We start from the raw sequence: 23937 nt of genomic DNA on the forward strand, positions 1-23937 counted from the left end.
ATGTTCAAGATACAAAATTGATGACACGTACCAATTTTTTTCATCTTTACCAGTTTTGCATCAGACAATCCACATATAGTTACAGTAAGAGTTTGTTTAGGGCAAATCTAGATATGCCTTTGTTTTTCTTTTTGAACTGTAGATGTGCCTTTGTTATTACACATTTAAGTGACTCAATCAAACTAGATGATCCTAACGTAAAATCAGTGACAAAGAATTTAGATGTACGATATTTAGAGCACATATAGATGTGCTTTGCTAAACTGAGCGTTGGTCAAAGTTTTTTTTGGGGGGATCGTTGGTCCAAGTTGTTGTAACGGCTAAATATTTTTTTACATTGTGAGCGACTTTGATTGACCTGTGTTAAGAAAATAATTTGTTTACATGGAAAGTTTTGGGTCATAACTCACCACACACGCAACAATTTTCGGTACGTACAATTTTGGTCTTATTTCTTGTGCATTGACTTGGCATGGAGCACGAAGCGGTCCTTCATGGCCAGTAGTAGGCGACCATCTCGTCCCTGCTCGGCAAGCACTTCATCACGGCCTCGTCGGAGGCGTACTCCCCGCGCCACCGGCACAAGGCAGGGTAATCCTCCTCACGGATCATGCTAGTTTCCACGCCGGCGACCTCCTCCAGCACGGGGAGCCAGGCGAGCCCGCTGGCGGCGATGTCGAGCAGCCCTATGGAGTCACCTCCGAAGAAGCGCCTCCCCTCCAGCTGCGCCTCCATGAGCGCCAGGTTCTTCTTGGCCTCCTCCACGAACCCCCTCCGCGTCTCGCCCTCCGGCGTCCACAGCGCCTTGAACAGCGTCCTCGAGCACTTGTCGGAGGCGAACTGCGCCCAGAAGCGGGAGGCGGCGCGGGCGAGCGGGTCGGCCGGCAGGAGCGGCGGGCCCTCGAAGGCCTCGTCGACGTATGGTTTTCAATTTCAGTTTCAGAAAAATTTCAGCACCAATCGAAATCACTGAAATTCAGTGAATTTCAGTGATTTCAGTTTTCATTTCAGTCAAATGACCGAAATATTCACTTGAATTCAATTAAAAAATTTAAAAATATTAAAAAATATTTTGAAAAATATTGGAATTGTAGTGCTATAGTGAAATTGCTGAAATATTTTGGCCGAAACGTAATATTTCAGCGTCTGCTGAAATTACTGAAATTCAGTGAATTTCACCGAAATCTCACTGAAAGTGAAAACCATGCGACGTACTCGACGATGACGAGCGACTCGGCGACGACGCGGATGTCGTCGTCGTCGTCGCCGTGGAGGAGCAGGGGCACCTTCTTGTGCACGGGGTTGTGCCGGAGCAGCAGCTCGCTTTTGCTGCGGAGGTCCTCCTGGATGAACTCGTAAGGCACCCCCTTCAGCCTGAGTGCCGCCTCGGCACGGTGCGTGAACGGGCTCCCGAAGGAGCCCAGCAGCCTCACCGGCACCGGCTCGCTCATCTTTGCTTCTCTCGTTTGTGTGGCGAGCTCACAACTCACAAGCAACACGGCTGAAATTATGGCAGGTGTGGTGTCTACCAGATGAGGGCACAATATATGTTGAGTTTCTGGCTTGTCGAACACTCAATTTTCTACTGACAAGACCAAGTCGACAGTCAACTTTGGTAGCATGCGGAATTACTCCCTCAGGTTCTTTTTACCTTTTATATTAGATTTGTCCGAAGTCAATTTCATCCAACTTTGATCAAGTTTATATAAAAAATTATAGACATTCACATAACAACACCAATATTATTAGATTCATCTTGAAATATATTTTCATATTATATTTATTAGATAATATAGATGCTAATAATTTTTAATATAAATTTGGTTAAACTTAATAAAGTTTGACTTTCGGCAAAACCAATGTGCAGAGTAAAAAGGACTGGAGGGAGTACATTACGTTGGGCACTTGGTGGCGATGGGATCATGATTCATGGGGCAGGTACTCTATTTTATTCATTCATGCGTTGAAGACGAGAGTTTGCTGAAGTTTGCAGTGATGGAGATGCTGATGCCAAAGGTAATGTCTCTGGTTCTCGTTGTCTTGCTCAAGTCTGTTTACCCACTGCCTGCATGTCTTGGACTCTTGGTTTGTAGTGTAAACGCTCTCTGACGTGACGTCTCAATTCCTTGTCGATCCATATAGCCTAAGCATCAATAGTCATGACCAAAGTTCTAAGGGGCGTGCTATGAAGACCGGCCGGGTCGCGAGCCGCCAAATCTGGCGTCATCGAGCGGCTGAGCGTTGCCTTCCCATGTTGTAACAGAGGTCATATTGTTGTAAAACTCATGTTGCAGAAACCTTTTCTTTTTATTGCACCAGAGCTTGTGGCGTGAAGGAGACGTCCCGGCAGTTGTAGGAGGTTGTGGTGGTGGCGGCCATGGCCGGCCACGGTCGAGGCGGGCGGAGGTGTTGGATCGCTTGGCTGAGCACGACGGAGACAGGAGGTGAGGGAGTCCTGAATTAAGGGGTCTTCGGACAGCCGGACTATATCCTTCGGCCGGACTGTTGGACTATGAAGATACGAGATTGAAGACTTCGTCTCGTGTTCGGATGGAATTCTACTTGGCGTGGAAGTCAAGCTAGGCAATACGGATACATATATCTCCTTCTTTGTAACCGACCTTGTGTAACCCTAGCCCCCTCTGTTGTCTATATAAACCGGAAGGTTTTAGTCCGTAGGACAACATACAATCATACCATAGGCTAGCTTCTAGGGTTTTGCCTCTCCTATCTCGTGGTAGATCAACTCTTGTACTACTCATATTATCAAGAATAATCAAGCAGGACGTATGGTTTTACCTCCATCAAGAGGGCCCGAACCTGGGTAAAACATCGTGTCCCCTGCCTCCTGTTACCATCCGCCTTAGACGCACAGTTCGGGGCCTCCTAGCCAAGATCCGCCGGTTTTGACACCGACATTGGTGCTTTCATTGAGAGTTCCTCTGTGTCGTCATCATTAGGCTTGATGTCTCCTTCAATCATCGATATCGATGCAGTCCAGGGTGAGACTTTTCTCCCCGGACAGATCTTTGTATTCGGCGGCTTCGCACTACGGGCCAACTCGCTTGGCCATCTGGAGCAGATCGAGAGTTACGCCCCTGGACACCAGGTCAGGTTTGGAAGTTTAAACTACACGGCCGATATCCGCAAAGACTTGATCTTCGACGGATTCGAGCCCCTGCCTAGTGCGCCACATGGTCACGATGAGCATGATTTAGCTCTGCCATCAGACAGTGTTCAGGAGATCGCGTCGGCAACCGCTCCGACCCTCAATTCGGAGCTAGTTGCGCCATCCATGGACGGGTGGGTAGACCCCGCCATGAAGGTCGTATCCTCAGCGGCTATCGAGCCGAGTATCGACCTTACCCTTCACGAGAGCCGTGATGCCAAGCTGCTGGATCCTTCCCCGGCCACGGACTCCGAACCGCCTGCTCCCGTGCCTATTGAATCCGACTGGGCGCCGATCATGGAGTTTACCTCCGCGGATATTTTTCAGCACTCGCCCTTCGGCGACATACTGAACTCATTAAGGTCTCTCTCATTGTCAGGAGAGTCCTGTCCGAACTATGTCCGGCAGGATTGGGATGCGGATGACGAAGAAATTCGCCGCCCACCCACCACCCACTTAGTAGCCACTGTCGACGATTTGACCAACATGCTCGACTTCGACTCCGAAGACATCGACAGCATGGACGACGATGCAGGAGGTGAACAAGAACCACTGCCCACAGGGCACTGGACAGCCACCTCGTCACATGACATATATATGGTGGACACACCCAAAGAAGGCAATGGCGACGAGACAGCGAAGGATGACCCCTCCAAGAAGCAACCCAAGCGCCGACGTCAGTGGCGCCGCTCTAAGTCTCGCCAAAGCAAAAGCGATGACACCGACATGGGAGATAATAGCACTCGACAATGCCGAACACGACAACAATCCCCTCCAGCAAGATTTAGGGCAGGAGGATGGAGAAGCCAGCCCTCCCGAGTGAGCGGCAGATGGAGAGGCGGAGGATGATAATTACATGCCTCCCTCCGAAGACGAGGCAAGCCTCGACGATGATGAATTCGTCGTGCCTGAGGATCCCGTCGAATAAGAGCGCTTCAAGCGCCGGCTTATAGCCACGGCAAATAGGCTTAAGAAAAAGCAGCAGCAGATTCAAGCTGATCAAGATTTGCTACCTGACAGATGGACTGAAGTCCTTGCGGCCGAGGAATATAAACTCGAACGCCCCTCCAAGAGTTGCCCAAAGCGCAGGTTGCTACCCCGAGTGGAGGAGGAAGCATCAAAACCTACATCTCCAGAGTATGACGTGGCTGATCGGCCACCTCGTGGCCGCGACAAAAAGGCATTCCAGTCAAAAGCTCTGCCCGCACCCCGACGCCACTCAAATAAAAATCTCAAGGCATGGGGAAATACGCCAGACCTGCGAGACGTATTGGAGGACAAAGCAAAACACGCAAGATCAATCTACGGATCACGAGGGCGCGCCACTATGCGAGACGATAACTGTCACGCCGGATACAGTAAAAGTAAATCCGGACGGGCCGAACACAGCGGACAAGACTCATTTGAGCTGCGTCGCGATATAGCCCAGTACAGAGGCGCTTCACACCCCCTATGCTTCACAGATGAAGTAATGGATCACCAAATCCCAGAGGGTTTCAAACCCGTAAATATCGAATCATACGACGGCACAACAGATCCTGCGGTATGGATCAAGGACTTCCTCCTCCACATCCACATGGCCCGCGGTGACGATCTACACGCCATCAAATACCTCCCACTCAAACTCAAAGGACCAGCTCGGCATTGGCTCAACAGCCTGCCAGCAGAATCCATTGGCTGTTGGAAAGATCTGGAAGCCGCATTCCTCGACAACTTCCAGGGCACTTATGTGCGACCACCAGATGCCGATGACTTGAGCCACATAATTCAGTAGTCAGAGGAATCGGCCAGGCAATTCTAGACACGGTTCCTGACAAAGAAAAATCAAATCGTCGACTGTCCGGATGCAGAGGCCCTAACAGCTTTTAAGCACAACACCCGCGACGAGTGGCTCGCCCGACACCTTGGCCAGGAAAAGCTGAAATCTATGGCAGCCCTCACGACACTCATGACCCGCTTTTGCGCGGGAGAAGACAGCTGGCTGGTACGCAACAATAATATATCAAAGGACCATGGTACTTCGGATACCAAGGATGGCAATGGCAGGTCACGTCACAACAAACACAAGCGCCGCATCAACAATGATAATATCGAGGATACGACAGTCAATGCCGGATTCAAAGGCTCTAAACCCGGTCAGCGGAAAAAGCCATTCAAAATAAGCACTCCGGGCCTGTTCAGTTTGGACCGTATACTCGATCGCTCGTGTCAAATACACGACACCCCCGACAAGCCAGCCAACCATACCAACAGGGATTGTTGGGTGTTCAAGCAGGCCGGCAAGTTAAATGCCGAAAACAAAGATAAGGGGTCACATAGCGATGACGAGGAGGAGCCCCGGTAGCCGAACACCGGAGGACAGAAGAGGTTCCCCCCACAAGTGCGGATAGTGAACATGATATACGCAACCCACATCCCCAAGAGGGAGCGGAAGCGTGCGCTAAGGGATGTATATGTGTTGGAGCCAGTCGCCTCAAAGTTCAACCCATGGTCCTCCTGTCCGATCACCTTCGATTGCAGGGACCATCCCACTAGTATCCATCATGGCGGATTCGCCGCACTAGTCCTAGACCCAATTATTGACGGATTTCACCTCACTCGAGTCCTTATGGACGGCGGCAGTAGTCTGAACCTGCTTTATCAGGACACAGTGCACAAAATGGGTATAGACCCCTCAAGGATCAAACCCACAAAAATGACCTTTAAAGGCATCATACCAGGTGTAGAGGCCCATTACACAGGCTCAATCACACTTGAAGTGGTCTTCGGATCCCTGGATAACTTCCGAAGCGAGGAGTTAATCTTCGATATAGTCCCGTTCCGCAGCGCTATCATGCACTGCTCGGGCAAACCACATTTGCGAGATTCAACGCGGTATCGCACTATGCATATCTCAAGCTCAAGATGCCAGGACCTCGGGGGTCATCACAGTCAATGGAAATACAGAGCGCTCTCTCCGCACGGAGGAGCACACTGCAGCCCTCGCAGCTGAAGCACAAAGCAGCCTCTTAAGGCAAACCACCAGTTCGGCGATTAAAGATCCAGACACCTTCAAGCGCGCCCGGAGTAATCGGCAACAAGACCGCCTGGCACGTTCTGAGCTCGCATAGCAATGCGGCCCCCGCCCCAGTCCCAGCCAAACGGTGAAATCCGTGCCACACATACATAATTACGCATTGAAAATACCATGGGCACAGGTGGGGAGGGGGGCACGACTACGGCACGCCCCAAGACGCGGCTCAACCGCACTAGGGGCTTCCTGCTTTGTTATTTTTTTTTCAGGACTTTAATCTCTGGAAACCCAGTCCGGCAGTACGATCGCCGCACACACGATGCAACAACCAAAGAGGCAGAAAGCTACGTCGCACCACGGAACTCTTAGGTGGTCTCCGATAACGAGTGAAATACTTGCTTTAAATACCATTTCTCAGCTTGCCCTTGGAGAGGACATATCAAATAGTCCTACTCTTTGCTTATCACACTACTTGTATCATTCTGCTTCGTCGCACTTTTTTGAATAAACACTGCATAGCACTAGAATATTATCGCACTCTATTCTTCTTATATATATATATATGTGTGTGTGTGTGTGTGTGTGTGTGTGTGTTTATTCATGACATTCAGCACCCGTACACTCTGGTACAACCAATACGCCAGGGGCTTAAGCATACCCCATACTACGGCGTGAGAAGCCCGAACACTTTCGATAGTGTGGCACCCCGAACTTATACCATTATATGCATCATCTCCGAATCATGTCTTGGGTCAATAGTTGGGTTTGCCCAGCTCCCATGTTTTGGTACCTTACGTTTCGCTATATCGGCTAAGGTAGCACTGGGAGAACTACTGCGGTTGTGCCCCGGTTCAGCTGGGCTAAGCACCTTAGTAGAGAAAGTTAAAATTGACTGTCATGATAAGGCGAGAGTTGGTCGCTGTTCGAGAGGTCTTGAGTCCCTAAAGACTTATGCCGCTTAGAGCGAGGAGTCGGCTTTGTCCGGCTTAAGGCGTGTATAGCGCCCCGAATTCGGCCTTCCAAATACTAGGGGCTTCGTCAAAATTTAAAATTGTAGAATTCTATGGCTAAGTGAGACTGATAAAGCATTATAGTCCGATTGCCTTGTTCGTTGTGCTGAGCACCTTCCTCGAAGGACCCAACAATGGGAAAAAGAATGCTCAGATTTATCCCGAACACCCGAGCACTCGTGGCATGGGGGCAGAAGCCGACGACTGGCCATCTCTCAGATTTGATAAACAGCCGCACAGAAGGTAATATTTTAAATTCAAACAAGCGTTGCATAGCGCATATGAACAAGTTTTCATAATACAGGATCACACGAGCAAGTTCATTCAAACATTACATCCTTCGCACACTCGTCCGCCACAAGACGGGCACCCTTCAGGACACCCTCATAATACATCTCGGGGTGGCGATGCTCCTTGCCCTGCGTCGGCCCCTCCTTCACCAGCTTCTCGGCGTCCATCTTGGCCCAGTGCACCTTTGCACGGGCAAAAGCCCAGCGGGCACCTTCGATACAGACGGACCGATGACTTCCAGCCGTGGGCAGGCATCCACAAGCCGCCTCACCAGGCCGAAGTAGCTGTTGGGAAGGGAGTCGCTAGGCCACATCCGGACTATAAAGCCCTTCATGGCCTGTTCAGCCGCCTTGTGCAGCTCGACCAGTTGCTTCAGCTGGTCGCCCATAGGCATCGGGTGTTCGGTCCCAGTATACTGAGACCAGAACAACTTCTCCGTCGAGCTTCCCTCCTCGGCCTGGTAATACTTCGCGGCATCCGACACGCTGCGGGGCAAATCTGTGATTGCTCCTGGAGAGCTCCGGACTCGGGTAAGTAACAAGTAATTCACTTTCACATGCTTGCTTTGCATATTGAATGCCTTACCCACCGCCATCTTCCTCATCGCCTCAATTTCCTGGAGGGCCTTTTGGGCTTCAGCCTTGGCATGCTTTGAGCTCCGAGGGTCGCGGCAAGCTCGGACTCGCGCGTCTTCGAGTCAAGCTCCAAAGCCTCGTGCTTCTTCACGAGAGCCTGGAGCTCTTGCTGCACCTCGCCCACCCGTGCCTCTTGCTTTTCCCGCGCGGTGCGCTCCTTGTCCGCTTTGTTTTCAGCCTCGGACAGCGCTTGCTTCAGGGTCGCCACTTCGGTCGTGGCCCCTGGCACATTCATGATGATCCTGTCATTTCGCAACCACATTTTTTTATATAGACAAGGTATTACTTACCTTTGTTCTCCTCGAGCTGCCTCTTGGCAAGGCCGAGCTCTTTCTTGGACCCCTCGAGGTCCTGCTTCAGTGCGGCGACCTCCGCAGTCAGTGCGGCAGAGGTCAGCAACGAAGCCTGCATACGCATGTAGACATACTTATATTAGACTCCTGCAGATATTATTTGATCCTCTATTCGGCTTTTCTTTGTGAACACCAAACAGAGCATCAGGGGCTGCCGTCTATGCGGTAATATTTTTCCTATATTTTAAATACTTACCTCAAAGCCTGTTATAAGGCTAGCACAGGCTTCAGTCAGTCCGCTCTTGGCGGACTGAACCTTCTTGATCACCACACTCATAATAGTGTGGTGCTCTTCGTCGATGGAAGCGCCGCGAAGTGCTCCCAGCGGGTTGTCCGGTGCCTCTTGATGGACAGAGGTCACCGGCACAGGCGGCTTGCACCTTCAGGAAGGGGGCCGCCTGCCCGAGTCCGGAACCACTGGAGGTTCCGGCGCGGTGTTCGGCTGAGAGCCGAACTTGGAGCCCCCGGGAGCCTTGCTCCCTTTGCTCCTGGAGTCCGGAAGGTCGCTTTGAGGCGCCTCCGGGACTATCTCCCCTCGGCTCGCTGCCCCTTGAGACAATACCTCGGCATTGTCCGTAGGGCAAGGGGAGGAGGCGGTTGGAAGTGTATCACTATTCATGTCCGACGAGTCCAAGGAACCGTCCGACGATGATGCATCGATACGGGCTTGGGGCGGACTGCATAATCATATTCGGCGTTAGGAGAACCAGTGCGACAAAGGTATGCTATGAGTTACTCTGGTATCCGAATACTTACGACTTCGCCAGGGGCTTGGCCCTGAGCATCCACTCGTCTTCGCCGTCAGCGGCGGTGGTGGAACAGTCCGGAAGGAGAGTCCTTCCCTTCTTGGACCCTTCGGCCTCCCCAGTTGGGGCGGCCTTCCTTTTCTTGTCTCCCCCGGCTAGAGGGGGAGAATCTTCATCTTCCATCTCCTCGTTTTCACGGGAGGAGTGTGCCTCGGAGGTATCAGACGATGAGTCCGATACCACCTGGCGCCGGGAACTCTTTCGGGTTCCCTTGGCCTTCTTATTTGTCTTCTCCGGCACCTCATAAGGAGCCAGAGTCCACATCTTCGTCAGGAGAGCGTCCGCGGGGTCTTCGGGCAGAGGGGCCGGACAGTTAATCTGCTCCGATGTCTCCACCCAGTCTTGTCAAAGGCATGGGAGCTCAGACCCCGCACATTGTTAAGCTATGGGAAATAAACACCCTACCAAATGTACAGAACTTACCAGATTCGCAGGGCGCTTCGCGCTTAGCCCGCGGTCCTCTGTAAGAGAAGGAGGGACCTCGGCGCCCTTGAACAGCACCCTCAAGACGTCTTTATGCGTCGTGTCGAAAAGCTCACTTAGAGTCTGGTGCTGGGCCGGGTCGAACTCCCATAAGTTGAAATCCCGTTGTTGACACGGGAGGATCCGGCGGAAGAGCATGACCTGGACTATGTTGACAAGCTTAAGCTTCTTGCTTGTCATGTTCCGGATACACTTCTGGAGTCCGTCCAGCTCCACCGATGAACCCCAGGACAAGCCCTTCTCCTTTCAGGAAGTGAGCCGCGTGGGGATTCCGGATCAAAATCGGGGGCCGCCACCCAGTTGGTGTCGCGCGGCTCGGTGATGTAGAACCACCCCGATTGCCACCCCTTTATGGTCTCCACGAAGGAGCCCTCGAGCCATATAACGTTGGGCATTTTGCCCACCATGGCTCCGCCGCGTTCCGCTTGTTGGCTGCCCACCACCTTCGGCTTGATATTGAAGGTCTTCAGCCACAGGCCGAAGTGGGGCCGGATGCGGAGAGAAGCCTCGCACACAACGATGAACGCCGAGATGTTGAGGATGAAATTCGGGGCTAGATCATGAAAGTACAGCCCATAATAGAACATGAGGCCGCGGACGAATGGATGGAGGGGAAACCCTAGTCCGCGGACGAAGTGGGGAGGAAAACCACCCTTTCGTGAGGTTTCGGGGTAGGGACGACCTGCCCCGCGGCTGGCAGCTAGTGCGCGATATCCGCGGCTAAGTATCCGGCTCCATGTAGCTTTTTGATGTGTCCCTCCATGATGGAGGAGGCCATCCACTTGCCTCCTGCTCCGGACATGTTTGGAGAGAGTTGAGGAGAAGGATGTGGACTTGGGCGTTGGAGCTCGAGTGCGCGAGAATGGATGAGCAAGGAGGAAGAAGGCGTGGGTAGGAAAAGGTGAGACCTTATCCCTTTATAAGGGCGGGCGAAACTATGCGCCCCCCACTAGCCTGGTAAAACTCGGTTGTCCCCCAAGCGCCGTAATTGGTGGCGCGGTTGGGTTACCCACGCCCGTATTGATGAGAATCCCGTAATAAGGGGAACACGATCTCTTCTTTGACAAGACGTGTCAAGAAACCGCCTCGCGTTATGTGCGGGGCTGGTTAAAGAAAAATGGTTTGAATAATTACTGGGCCATGGCGTAATGTCTCATGCTGCCAAAACGTGTCAGCAGATTAGATTTGTGGAAATATTATTCTCTCTACGGTGGTATGTGGAACTTATTTTGTAGGGTCGGACACTATCCTTATATTCAAACTCTTCCGTGGCGTATTCGGAGGAGGAACCCACCTTGCAATGCCGAAGACAACATTGCGCGCCGGACTCATCGTCATTGAAGCCTGGTTCAGGGGCTACTAAGGGAGTCCTGGATTAGGGGGCTCCGGACAGCCGGACTATATCTTCGGCCGGACTGTTGGACTATGAAGATACGAGATTGAAGACTTCGTTCCGTGTCCAGATGGGACTCTACTTCGCGTGGAAGGCAAGCTAGGCAATACGGATATGTATATCTCCTCCTTTGTAACCGACCTTGTGTAACCCTAGCCCCCTCCGGTGTCTATATAAACCGGAGGGTTTTACTCCGTACGACAACATACAATCATACCATAGGCTAGCTTCTAGGGTTTAGCCTCTCTGATCTCGTGGTAGATCAACTCTTGTACTACTCATATTATCAAGAATAATCAAGCAGGACGTAGGGTTTTACCTCCATCAAGAGGGCCCGAACCTGGGTAAAACATCGTGTCCCCTTCCTCCTGTTACCATCCGCCTTAGACGCACAGTTTGGGACCCCCTACCTGAGATCCGCCAGTTTTGACACCGATAGGAGGCGTTGAGGCGTGCGCTGCTCGTCTCCGGCTACACGATACACAGGTGACATCGGGCTAGCAACACGCGAATCTTAGAAGCACCGCAAATATCACAAGGTTGGGCACGTTAACGTGAGGTGGAACCACGACAAGATGAATGGGTTGTGGAAATAATGGGAGTACGGTAGCCTGACGGTCTCCTCCACCTCTTCGGTCCCCTCCTCCGGCAAAGAGATGGCACACATATCGCCTAGCTCATGGCGGCACTTTTGGCAAGTGTCAAACACCCGACAGCCTGGGTCTCTGTCTCTTTGTAGGCAAAGACTGATGCCTTGGGCTCGTTGTACTTCAACTTGATCCAGAGGATGAGCTTGATGTACAACCTGAAGCCTATCTGAGCAACACCCATCAAGTTGTGGAAAACGATGTGCGACCAGTTTTCGAGCAGAAACACCTCTACTTGCCGGTGGTGAGGTCATACTCGCGCAGGTGACTGGGGCGTCAGTGAGGGCCGCGTCGATGAGCTCGCGGAATGTCTCACGGCTTCTTTAGATGGCGGCAAGGTTGGCGGCCTCAACCCGGTACGGTCGAGCCCTCAGATGAAGAGAGGAGCAAGATCCATCATGTCGGCGCTATCAAACCGAATCATGATGTGTGCAGGTACTCGTGGGACATGAACACGCTGTCGTTGATGTGAACGAAGCATGGGTGGCCACTCGTCCTGGCATCCATCCTTGTGCTGGTCTAGGCGCAGTCATGGATGTGGGCGTCTATCGCCTCTACGACCACTATGATGGAGGAGAAGAAGTTGATGTCATGGAACTCGTCTGTTCCACCATCGATTGTGGTTGATGAAATACGCGATCATTATCGTGAGTGATGAATAGTGGGCAGAGATAGTCTTAAGTTAGTAGTTCCCGAGGCTGTTGCTTGTGGATTGGGTCTAGGGGTAGCCTCCATGCGCCATCCAGACCAACACTGTGTAAATTTATTTGCTCCCTATCTTAATATATAGACACACAGATCTTCTACCTGTTCTCGAAGAAAAACCCGACAATGCTAGTCTCTTTTCGCAACTTCCATGGCTATGCCTGGAACTCCACCTCCCCAGAAACAACCGAAACAAAAAAGACCCAAACAAGGCAACAGGAGTTGTTCAATCCTGCCACAATGAGTCCTCTCTCTAGGACACCTCGTCAATGCCCCCCCCCCCCCCAAAAAAAACACTAGTAAGACATCCATGGACAACGGTGGTAGCAGGCCACCCTAGACGCTGACGATGAGGCGCACATGGCCTTCCCCGGGAGGTCACCTCGGACCTCTTCGAGGTATAGTTCATCGGCTCAGTGCACGCATGCCCACAAGTTGCCTTGAGATTGCGGATCCATGTAAACTTTTCACTTGGATAATCAATGAAGATTTCTTTTTGGTCCATATGTTTACATATACTATGCTATTTGACTGCATTTATGCTTGCATTTTAGGTCATGAACCAAACACCTTCATTCCTACCATCGATTGTGTTTACATATAAATACATTACCATGTGTTTTTTTTCCTGTACTACTTCCTCAATTTCTAAATATTTTTTTAAAATTTCAATACGGATTACATACGAATGTATATAGGCGTATTTTAGAGTATAGATTCACACATTTTGCTTCATATGTAGTTTGCATTGGAATCTTTATAAAAAGGATTACATTTAGAAATGAAAGGGAGTACTTTTAATTGGGATGTTTATTTCCTAGTATACTATCGGAAGTGACAGTAGAGTATCTATACACGGTGAAGGAAAGGATAGGCGTGTTAAAAATAGAAGGAAAGGCCAGGCTCCAGCTAAGCGTTTCTTACCTGAACTCGAATTCGATTCCTAGTCCGCCCAATGTCCGCGCATTCATAAACGTAGCCGCGCACGCAGGTTGGCTGTCAATTGTTTTCCCGTCCGCCGCTCCGCCTGTTCTTTCTTTCATCAGCCGACCATGGAGGACTCTACCGACAAGGCGGCGGCCATGGCAACGCCACTAGTACTGCCACCTTGGCCGCACGCAGCGGCAGCGACGGAGACCCGCAGCCGTTTCCAAGGGCAAGGGACCATCCACTTCCGGAGCAAGCCACGCGGCCGCCCGTGCTTCTTGCGCCTCCACGGCGAACTGATCCTAACCCAGGGGTCGCGCGGGATCGGACCACGGGGCGGGGTGGTGTGCGACAGCGATCAGGTCGTCAGGGCGCTGGAGCAGCGGGGCAGGTTCTTCGACCCCAGCATGTTCAAGTTCATGGGGGTCTACAGCAGATTCATCCACGTTATGCTCGCCGAGGCGCTGGCGACCAGCGAGTACGGCAGCTGGGAGGATTCACTCCGTACGCCGGCCCTTAACATGGCCATGGGGATCGTAAGGTACGTACGTGAGAAAGACAAGACCTTGGGGCTTGGGCGACTTGGGATACGACATAGACATCGAGATGCCTCAGTTACATGTGAGCTTGGTGCAAAAGGGGGCCGCCGCCGTGACCGGGGCTGCCGGAGTCACCGGACGTGGCCGGAAGCGAAAGCGCCGCCGTGAGCCCCGCGAGGTGTGCGGTGTCTGTTTGCTGGACTTGGAGATCCAAGACGGGTTATTGGGCTGGAAGCTTGAAGACGGGGAGGCCAACAGCAGGCTGCCATGCTCCCATGCCTTCCATAGCCGGTGCATTGTGCCGTGGTTCTGCGAGGCCACGACGTGCCCCACTTGCCGTCATGACATTATGGAATGCTTCAGCTTGGAGAGATCGGTATGTTCCGACGACTCATAAATCTCAAAGCAGATGACGATGGGCAGTTTCTAGATGAAGTAGCCGATCGATGATGAACAGTTCCAACTTCCAAGATGAAGTAGTCCAAGATAGTGATGAACAATCCACAGGGCGCAGGAACCCAAATATATGTAAGCCTAGTATGAGCAGAGCACATCATGAGTTGAATTTGAGCGGATGAATTTTATGCCGCTGCCCGTGGACTTCCATTTTGTCTCATACATGTAACACATTTCCTTTTGGAATTCATAATTTTTTTAAGAGAACGCTCCATATTTACACTATTCATGAGATGAATTTGAGCGGATGAATTTTATAAGCTTAGGAGGTCGAGAAAACTTGAAGCCTATAAGAAGTGGAAGGGGATCATCCAAAGATTGCAACTTTTCTATGTGAAGTGGAAGTGGCAAGTGGCCTGGCTCGTTAGCCTCTCTCTATGTTTTCCCGGTGACGCCTTACTTATTTTCAGGAAGATGTTTATGGAACTGAGAAAAGATCTCATCTGACAACTTTCTCAGAAATTTATGAACACCCCATAAAAATGGTTTTACAGGAAGCTTTTTTTACCGAAGTTGTTGGAGATGCTCTTACTAGTAGTAATAGTAGTAGTCGTCTGTATACTACATGATTTGAAAAAACAAATCATGGATATACCTGCAATTTAATGTGCAACGTGCCTGTTAGGATTTAATCAATGTTGTAATTAAGAAGGCAATCCTCTCTGTGTAACTGTACTTGTGTTGCCAATCTCGCTCCCCATTGAGTGGACGTGACCCTTGGAACGTGTTTGGTTGCCTGCATCTTTTTTAGTGCACTTTGCATACTTGCCCTAGTTGGACCTGGTTGAGGAAATGCAAGCAAATAACCAACATCAGCATGTTTATTACTTCCTCCGCCTGCATCCCTTCTAGTCTGCATGTGCCGCAACGGAAGGCAGGTTGTTTGGTTGCGGACTTATTTCAGGGGAAACACAAGTCATTTTGCATTTATTGATGTTATGTTTACAACATACCTATTTGAATTTCTTCCTGCTTACAAAAGCCTTTCTATCTGTCGGAGGCCTACCTCATATTTATTGTAATTACATGAGAACGTATGTTTGGCTCTCGGCCTTCATGGAGGCCTCTTATATATATATATATATATATATATATATATATATATATATATATATATATATATATATATATATATATATATATATATATATATATATATATTGTTTAGGACACCTAGGTGCCTGGGCACCAAGGCCTGTTATGATAACTCATATTTAATAGTGCATGGCATACAATTGACAATTAATGGCTTTCCATATTTTGTTTGCATGCACTAGTAATCTAAATAGTTAATGATTTCTTTCCAAAACAAAAATAATCTGAACACTCACACTTGAATGCGTATATACGCACATGTAACAAAGAGAAAACCATGTGTACATGTTTTTTGACCATAATATCAGTTAGTGGGTATTATACCTAATGAAAATATGTACCTTTAGTTTTATACTCAATAAAAATATACACATAAATGTCATAGATTTTAATAAGTATGTGTTGATGTTATATTCAATACAAATATACACATACATATACATACCTTAATGTGAATATACACATGAATATACATACCTCGATGTTAATATACACATGAATATGTACGCGTTGGTGTTATACCCAATGAAAATATTCACATAAATATATATAACTCGATGTAAAATTTATTTGAATATAACCATAAATTTCACACCTTTTAATAAGTGGTAAATGTACCCGAGAAACCCACATATACATTTTATTAGACCGCGATACCAGTTAACGAGTATATACCTAATAAAAATATTCACATGTTGCTGTTATAACCAATAAAAATATGTACGTGTTGGTGTTATACCCAACGAGAATAAATATATGTGTTGGTGTTATACTCGATGAAAATGTGTACGTGTTGGTGTACGTGGTAAAAATGTTGCGTAGTATTTTTTAATTAATTTATCTTGCATCTATGATGCATCCCAAAAATTATGATAAATAATTACAATTTCCTATCAAGAAGGGATAAATAATGACACGTATTAATTAGACAACCATTATTACTTTCCGCAACAGTAATGTCATGCAAACAAATAAGAAAATAGTAATGCAGGTATGCATGCAAAATTTAAACACATCTTATCAACAAAAACTAGTGTGATCCAACGGCATCTAGGCGAGGAGCCTGGGCACCTAGGTGTCCTAAACTGTCATCCTAGGTGCCCCATCTATTTTACCTATATATATATATATATATATATATATATATATATATATATATATATATATACTTTTTGGTTTCAAAAAAATCGGAAAAACATTATGCAAGTAAACAAGGATGTTATGTGTGTGTGTGTGTAAAATTTCAGGATAAAATACATTGAAATGTGACCTGTACAAAAAGACAAATTCATGGTCGGGGAGAATGAATAGTATCACGTGTTAAAAAACCCCAGATTTCTCTTTTTTGCACAGCCCTCATTTCAACGTATTTTGAAATGAAAATTTACACACATGTGTATTATACCTTCATGTGTATCTATACTTTTTCAGAATTTTTTGAAATACAAATATATGAATTTCGCTGAAATTTGAAATTTGAATTTAGAGGCCTTCATGGAGGCCGAGCTCCAAAGGCCATTTTCGTAATTACATATAATATATAACTTTCCCGCACTTTCTCCATGTGACACTTGTAGTCACTTTGCATTTATTGATATCATGTTTACAATATATCAGTCAAAATTTTCACGCGCTTATAAAAAACCTTGTACCCATCAGATGCCTGCTTCATATTTATTGAATACAACATATACATGTTGACATTCTCCCGCGCTTTTTAGAGGCCTCCTATCACTAGAGGCCCACTCACATTACTCCATGTAACACTTGAAACACTTTGCATTTACTGAAATTGTGTCTACGGTATATCTGTCTAAATTTTCACGTGCGTTTTAGAGACCTCATCTCTGCTCCTAATGTCTCGGTTGGTAGTCTACGTTCCGGGTTTATTTTCGTCCCACCACTTTCGTCTGATTTTTTTCGTCGGTTTTTTTTCATTGGTTTTTTCGTCCCCTCCTTCCACCCCGTCCGACGCACGGACAAAAATACCACCCCACAGGAAACACCGTTCCTCTTGATCTCCTCCGGTCGCCGCCGCCCTCGGCTCTCGATCCCCTCCTGTCGCCGCCGCCCTCGGCTCTCGACCCCCTCGATTAAACGGCGCCACCGTCGTCTCTCGATCCCCTCGAGATCGCTGTGCCGCCATCGTCTATCGATCCCCTCAAGATCCCCAGATCTCACACCGCCACCGCCGGTGCCTCCTCCTCTGTCGACGCGGCGAAGGAGAGCAGGGCCGCAGCAGGGGCGGCGAAACCAAGGACTCTGATGCAAGTAGTCGGTAGCCCGCGAGTACGTCTAAGATCGTCATGTTTTCTTCCCCATTGAGTTCGCATGTTGACTGGTTCGCGAAGGTTTCGGCAGATCCATTTTCACCATTGAAGTCCACAACCAATTTCTTCGACGCTGTCATGCAGGTTCGAGTCCAACAGTGAGGAGATTGATTCATGCGCGCTTGTTTCAGTCCAGATACATACAGTATGTTGATAATTTGTTGAGCTTTTATTTATCTGGTAATTTTTCTTCATGGCAGAGGGGCAACTCCGAATTATATACGAGGATTCTGGGAGTCAAGGGCTTCACAATCGAGTCATCTTCAGGTGTGTATGCGTGTATACAATTAGGTTTCTTTTCAGTGTACTCCCCCCCCCCCCCCCCCCTCTCTCTCATGTGTGTCTGATTTATGATTTTATTTAACTCAGAAATTCATGCTAGGGAAACGGCAATAAGTGTTTGGTGATCACTCAGCCATGGATGCTAAAATTATAGATAATTGATAAATTATAAGATCTATCACCTATTAAATTGACATGCATCGATGGTCTCCACGGCGGGGGAGAAGGGCGAGGACCCGCGCTGGAGGAGGAACATCATGGGTGCGTCTTTTTCCTCGTCTGCAGCAGCAGCCTCACTAAGGTGCATACCATGCAGAACCCTTCCTCGCTGGGTTTCTGTGACTCCTTGCTGGTGAACGACAGTTGGATGCCGCCTTGGTTGGTTGATTTATTGAACGGAGTTTGGAATCGGTGTCTGGTTTTCGTACTAGGGATCCAAGTGTGAGCACCGACACTGCGAGGCACTACCGGACTCGCGGTCTATGCCTACGGCCACGGGCCGTCGGCATAGGGGTTGTGCCGTCGGCATAGATCTATGCCTACGGCTGCCGTCGGCATAGATCTATGCCTACGGCTGCCGTCGGCATAGACCCGTCGGCGTAGATATCGTCAGCGTAGTCTTGTCAGACCATCGGCATAGTATAGCCGCCAGCATAGGGACCTATGCCGACGGCCTGGCGTCAGCCGTCGGCATAGTTTAGCCGTCGACAGTGTTTTCCGTCTGACGGCAACGGACGGCGCCGTCAAAAGCGCTGACGAATCGTGCAATGGCACGTGGCAGAGGTAAACCTATGCCGACGGCTTTGCCGTAGGCATAGCTCTGCCACGTGTCATTCCCTGGTTCCTCTTGGCGGCAGGGCTATGCCTACGGCAAAGCCGTCGGCATAGATCTGCCACGTGGCGAGCCCTGGTAACTCCTGGGCTTATATATGCCGACGGCTTTGCCGTAGGCATAGTTTTTTTCCCTGTTTTCTCTTTTCCAATTTATTTGACAGCATTTCAAAGCAGAATAATATGGAATTATGCAGAAATATGACATTTCATCATGTAAACATACTCAAGTTCATCATCATCATCTAAAGATCATCACCGGCGAAAGTTCATGAACATAAAAGTAGTGCAAGACATGGAACATCATAAAAGTAGGAACATGAAAGGCATGGCACGACGGCCACATGCACGGAATCATCAAGCAAGACCACCTCCGCCAAAACCACCTCCGCCAAAACCACCACCACCAAGACCACCTCCGCCAAAACCACCTCCGCCAAAACCGCCACCGCGACCACCATCACTCTGCCAGATCGGAGTGACTGGGGTCGACGGAGCAGGAGTCGAGCCACCGGTCCCCTACATGTTTCAGAAAAGATTCTAACAGTAAATATGATATGATAGTGTTGAATGAACGAGAACTAGTTTGCCAGTAGTTAGGCAAATGTACTAACCAGACTATCACTGCCTAGTGCCACCCATTCATCGAATGTGGGCACGTGTGGGGGTTCTCCCGCAGGTGGTGGTGGGGGTCCCATTTGTGGTGGATCCGTGCGGTTACTCCAAGACGCCAACATAGCCTGGATGTTAGTTAAACAAGCAAACTAGAAGGTCAAAAGGAATGAAAGTGCAAAAATTTAGCTTGGTTTTAAGAGGGCAAAACTAAGCGTCATCATCTGACGGTTGTAATCATCGTTTGCCTTCACTCGTTTCAAGTACTCCCGCACCTCGAGATTCCTATGCTCGACAAACTCCTTATATGCCTACATAATTTAGGTTGTTTCTAAGTGAGCAATGCTGAAAATAAACTGAGAATGCTAGAGAGAAAAAGATAAAGAGGAAGTACTTACAGCATGCTGGCGGGCTAAGGGAGTCTGTGAACGCCCCGTACTCTCTAACTGGCTCGAGTTGGTAGCCCGAAGCCGTGTGTACGAGATCGAAGGAGTGATCAAGCCATCGAAACACGGATACCGGCCATTCTTCTTCCCCTGGATGGCCACCACCGCCGTGTCGTCGATCTGAGACTGGGCGACCTCAGCAACAGGAACATATGGATGCAACTTCTGAAAGTGATGAGTGTAAGACCCCAGGTGCTCCTCGGTCTTGCCGTAGTACTGGCTCTCTCCCTCCTTGGGATGACTCCGCTCGCGGGCAAGCTTCCACGACTCCATGTCTGAGAGAGGCCTCTTCAACATGTCCTCCTGCAACGTCAAACAAAAGTTAGCCATACATAAGAACATGACGGTAAAGAAGAACAAAAATGCATCATGCACATAGACATACCTTCATGGCCTTGAAGCCCCAGTGGTTCCTGTTTCCTTGGCCGTGTGTCCCATCGTTTCCACGGTTAGCCCCGGCCTTGATGCTCTTGGCAGCAAACTCTGCATCGTCGCCGAGCCACCTATCCACCAAACTCGCCCATCCGTCATGCCTTCCATAACACCAACGAGGAACAACCTATGCAAATTTTGGAAGCATGACATGTGAGCACGAAACATATAGTTGATTGCTTGAAACAATGAAAACTTAGTAATAGTTACCATCATGAACTGCTCCTTATTCAAGGTAAGTCATTGCTTCTGTGCTTGAGTTTTGGTCATCTTTTGGTGCAGGTAGATGTGGTAGTACTGCGAGACGGCAACCCAGCGCACCTCGTACTGCAACTGACGAGCTTTCTTCTTCGCAGCCGCAAGCAAGACCACGTCGGCTCTGGCCTTGTGCTCGTCAAGAAATCTATAGAGTTGCTGCAATCATGCATAAACCAGAAGCAAACAAGGCATGAGTTGAGTTATTCAATGATAAACCATGAACAAAACTGAAGACAAGTGATTCAGAAGAGAACTTACCCAAAATTTGGTGATCACGGCCTTAGCGGCCGTCCCATACTCCGCGTTGTTGCAAGCCTCGTAGTGGGCCTAGCTCGTGGCCAAAACCCGCAGCTGTGGGTCCCTGTCTGGCCACGGGCAGAATAGGCCAGGCCAAAACTGCTTCAACAGGACAGTGATAAGGCCGTTCGGTTTACGACCCTTTCCGCGAAGGATCCAGTAAAAGAATCAAAGGATTGCCATGTGTACAATAAGAAAATGTTGTCATGTGTTGAAAATATGATTGAGAGGCACTTACTCTGTCCCCGCAGGTTCAATGAGCCACTTGTGCTCCTCGATAGAAGTTGGTGTAGGTAGTCCTGCATTACCACGCAGCCACCCCTGCGGAGCACCCGGTGGCAAGTCACCCCACAACTCGGGATCAACCTCCCCTCCACCACTCTCCTCGCCCTCCTCCTCACCCTCCTCCTCATCGCCCTCCTCCTCCTCACCCTCCTCCTCCTCACCATCAGGAACATACTCCTCCTCCTCATACTCAGAAGGTGCCTCTGTATAGGAGGGCATCGAAGAAGATCCTCCTATTTCGGACAAGGCCCGGAGTTTTTTGCCCCGGCTGCCTCTCCCCCCCACCTCCTCCTCCTCTAGGGGCTCTCCCCTCATCGCCTCCTCCTCTAGGGTCTCCTCCCCCGACCCCTCCACCTCCCTGTGAGGTGTCATCCTCGCATAGTCGGGAGGGAACCTTGTGGGCTCGTCCACTCCGAGTAAGTCCTTTGAATTTACTGAGGAAACTGGCGATGCTGGACTTGCCCATGATTAGCAAACCTGCATTGAGAAGAGAATAAACAATTAGTAAGGATATCAATTAAACAAGCATACAGGAAAAACATTAATAGCAGAAGAGCATGTTAAGCATACTATTGTAATGATCATTAAAAGAACTTACATTTTCTAAAACCCATATGAATCATCACTATTGTAATCTATTTGTGGACCGGTCTCATCATCACTATCACACATATCTTCTTTGTTGTCTGACGGAGGTGGAGGCTCTTCCTCATCGTCAGCGTCTTCATTTAACTTTTCAAGCATAATTATGTCTCTTTGATTCACAACTGCATCACCATCAATCCGTGCATCGTCGTCGTTTGGGTCCAGGTCAACATAACCCAAGTCATCATCCTCGTTGTTTCGGACCACGTCATCATGTTCCTCTTGATAGAACACTCCCTCGTATGTCATGGGGTTTATGTTGTAGTAATCATCATCGTTCGGGTCCGATAGCTTACCATGTGGCGACACCTTGAACACAACTTCCCAACCCTTTAGGTGCTCTTTCTGGCATGGGTAAGGCAGATAATATACTTGTGTGGCCTGGGTAGCGGCGATAAAGAGATCAGCTCCGGCATAGATGGTTGATGGTTTAACTTCAACTAAACCAACAGAAGGCGTATGTCTCAGACCCTTTTTGGGGTCGAACCATCGGCATTTGAACACAATGAGACTTAGGTGTTCGCGGCCACGTTTGAATGTAAGCTCGTATATTTTTTCTACCCTTCCGTAGTAATCTACTTTATTATCTCCTTCAGTGAAGACTCCGGTATTTATGGTTTTGGGATCAGGCCGACTGTTCTGGTGCTCCTCTGTATGGAAGCGATACCCATTCACATCATACTTTTGGCATGTCATGACGGCAGGGTCAAAACCCATGGAAACCCATCTCAATTCTTCATCCATTGATTCGGTCGGATCATTTCCCTACAAGTTTAATTCAAATTATAGGGTGCATGAGTTTAATTGAAATTATAGGGTGCATGAGTTTAATTGAAATAGGTAGTAGGGAGGTGTGAAAAATTACTTTCTCCATGAACCACGCAACGAAATTTTTCCTTCCATCAGCACCCTTTCGGAGAACAGCAAGTGCCTCCGCTTCAGTAGGAGGCAGCATTCCCGTCCATTCTTCTTCAACGAATCGACTACAATAAGAAAAGCGGTATAAGAACTAGGCAAAGTGAACATAACGAATTGACTAAAAGAGTGGTGCAAAGGTATTACCTCATCCACTCATCCTCAACTTCCTTGATGTTGTGCAAGATATAGAACATGACATCCTCCCATTCATCTCGTGGCATGAGATAAGGTGTCGAGCATCCAACCCTGCCACCTTGCCCGATGAATAGAGGCAACTTGGGTTTATACTTGGGTTCTTCTGTATTGTATCGAGACACCTTATTGTGCAACGTGGGAACATGGTCCGGATAGTAGGCTGTCCTGAGGTCTGCCACCTCCTCTAGGATAACTGCCCCAGCTATGGAAGCTTCAATCTTAGCTTTGTTTCCATATTTCTGTCTCAGATGCTTGTTCTGTCTCTCAGGGTCGTACTGCCAACGATTCTGCATAGGGCCCCCCAACAATACCTCGTTCGCGAGGTGCAAAATGAGATGTGTCATCGGAGTAAAGAAGCCTGGTGGGAAGATCTTCTCTAGCTTGCATATCAACTCCCCCAGGGCCCTCGTCCCGCCTAACCCTGTAGCGTTTGACCACGGGATCTAGCCCTTCGACTTTGCATGAACGGGCTTTGACCAGCGGACCTCCCCACCCGGTTGTGTTAGGTCAGCCCATAGGAACACTTTGGAGCAACAACCGGGCCAGACCCACATCAAGATCCCCTTCGTGTAGACCCGACGCGTCCGTTTCCCCCTACAGGTGCCGGCGGCGGCGCCGTCCGTGAGGGGGGCACACCCCGGACATGCGTGTCGGGCGTTTGCAACCGCCACAACACTTCCAGACTTGTGAGAGGCCGCCTACGCAAGATTTGGCGGCATGCTAGCCCCCGGAGGCCGCCGGCCACAGCCGTAGACGCGCGAAGGGCAACCCGCGTAGAGGGAATTTTTCGGATACTTCTCCATCACCAAAAATTATGAAAAAATACCATCGTTCCTATAGCACATGTGTGCACGTCGTGCAAAAAAACTCATAATTTTATCGCG

The 23937-nt window shown here is 49.0% G+C and overlaps 1 pseudogene; it reads right to left on the reverse strand.

Annotated features, from left to right (window-relative positions):
• Window positions 1-448: 448 nt before the first annotated feature.
• Window positions 449-1451, reverse strand: LOC123058840 (glutathione transferase GST 23-like; annotated as a pseudogene).
• Between the last annotated feature and the right edge of the window lie 22486 nt (window positions 1452-23937).

The sequence above is a fragment of the Triticum aestivum genome, chromosome 3A (assembly GCF_018294505.1).
Source record: "Triticum aestivum cultivar Chinese Spring chromosome 3A, IWGSC CS RefSeq v2.1, whole genome shotgun sequence".
In the NCBI taxonomy this organism is placed as follows: Eukaryota; Viridiplantae; Streptophyta; class Magnoliopsida; order Poales; family Poaceae; genus Triticum; species Triticum aestivum.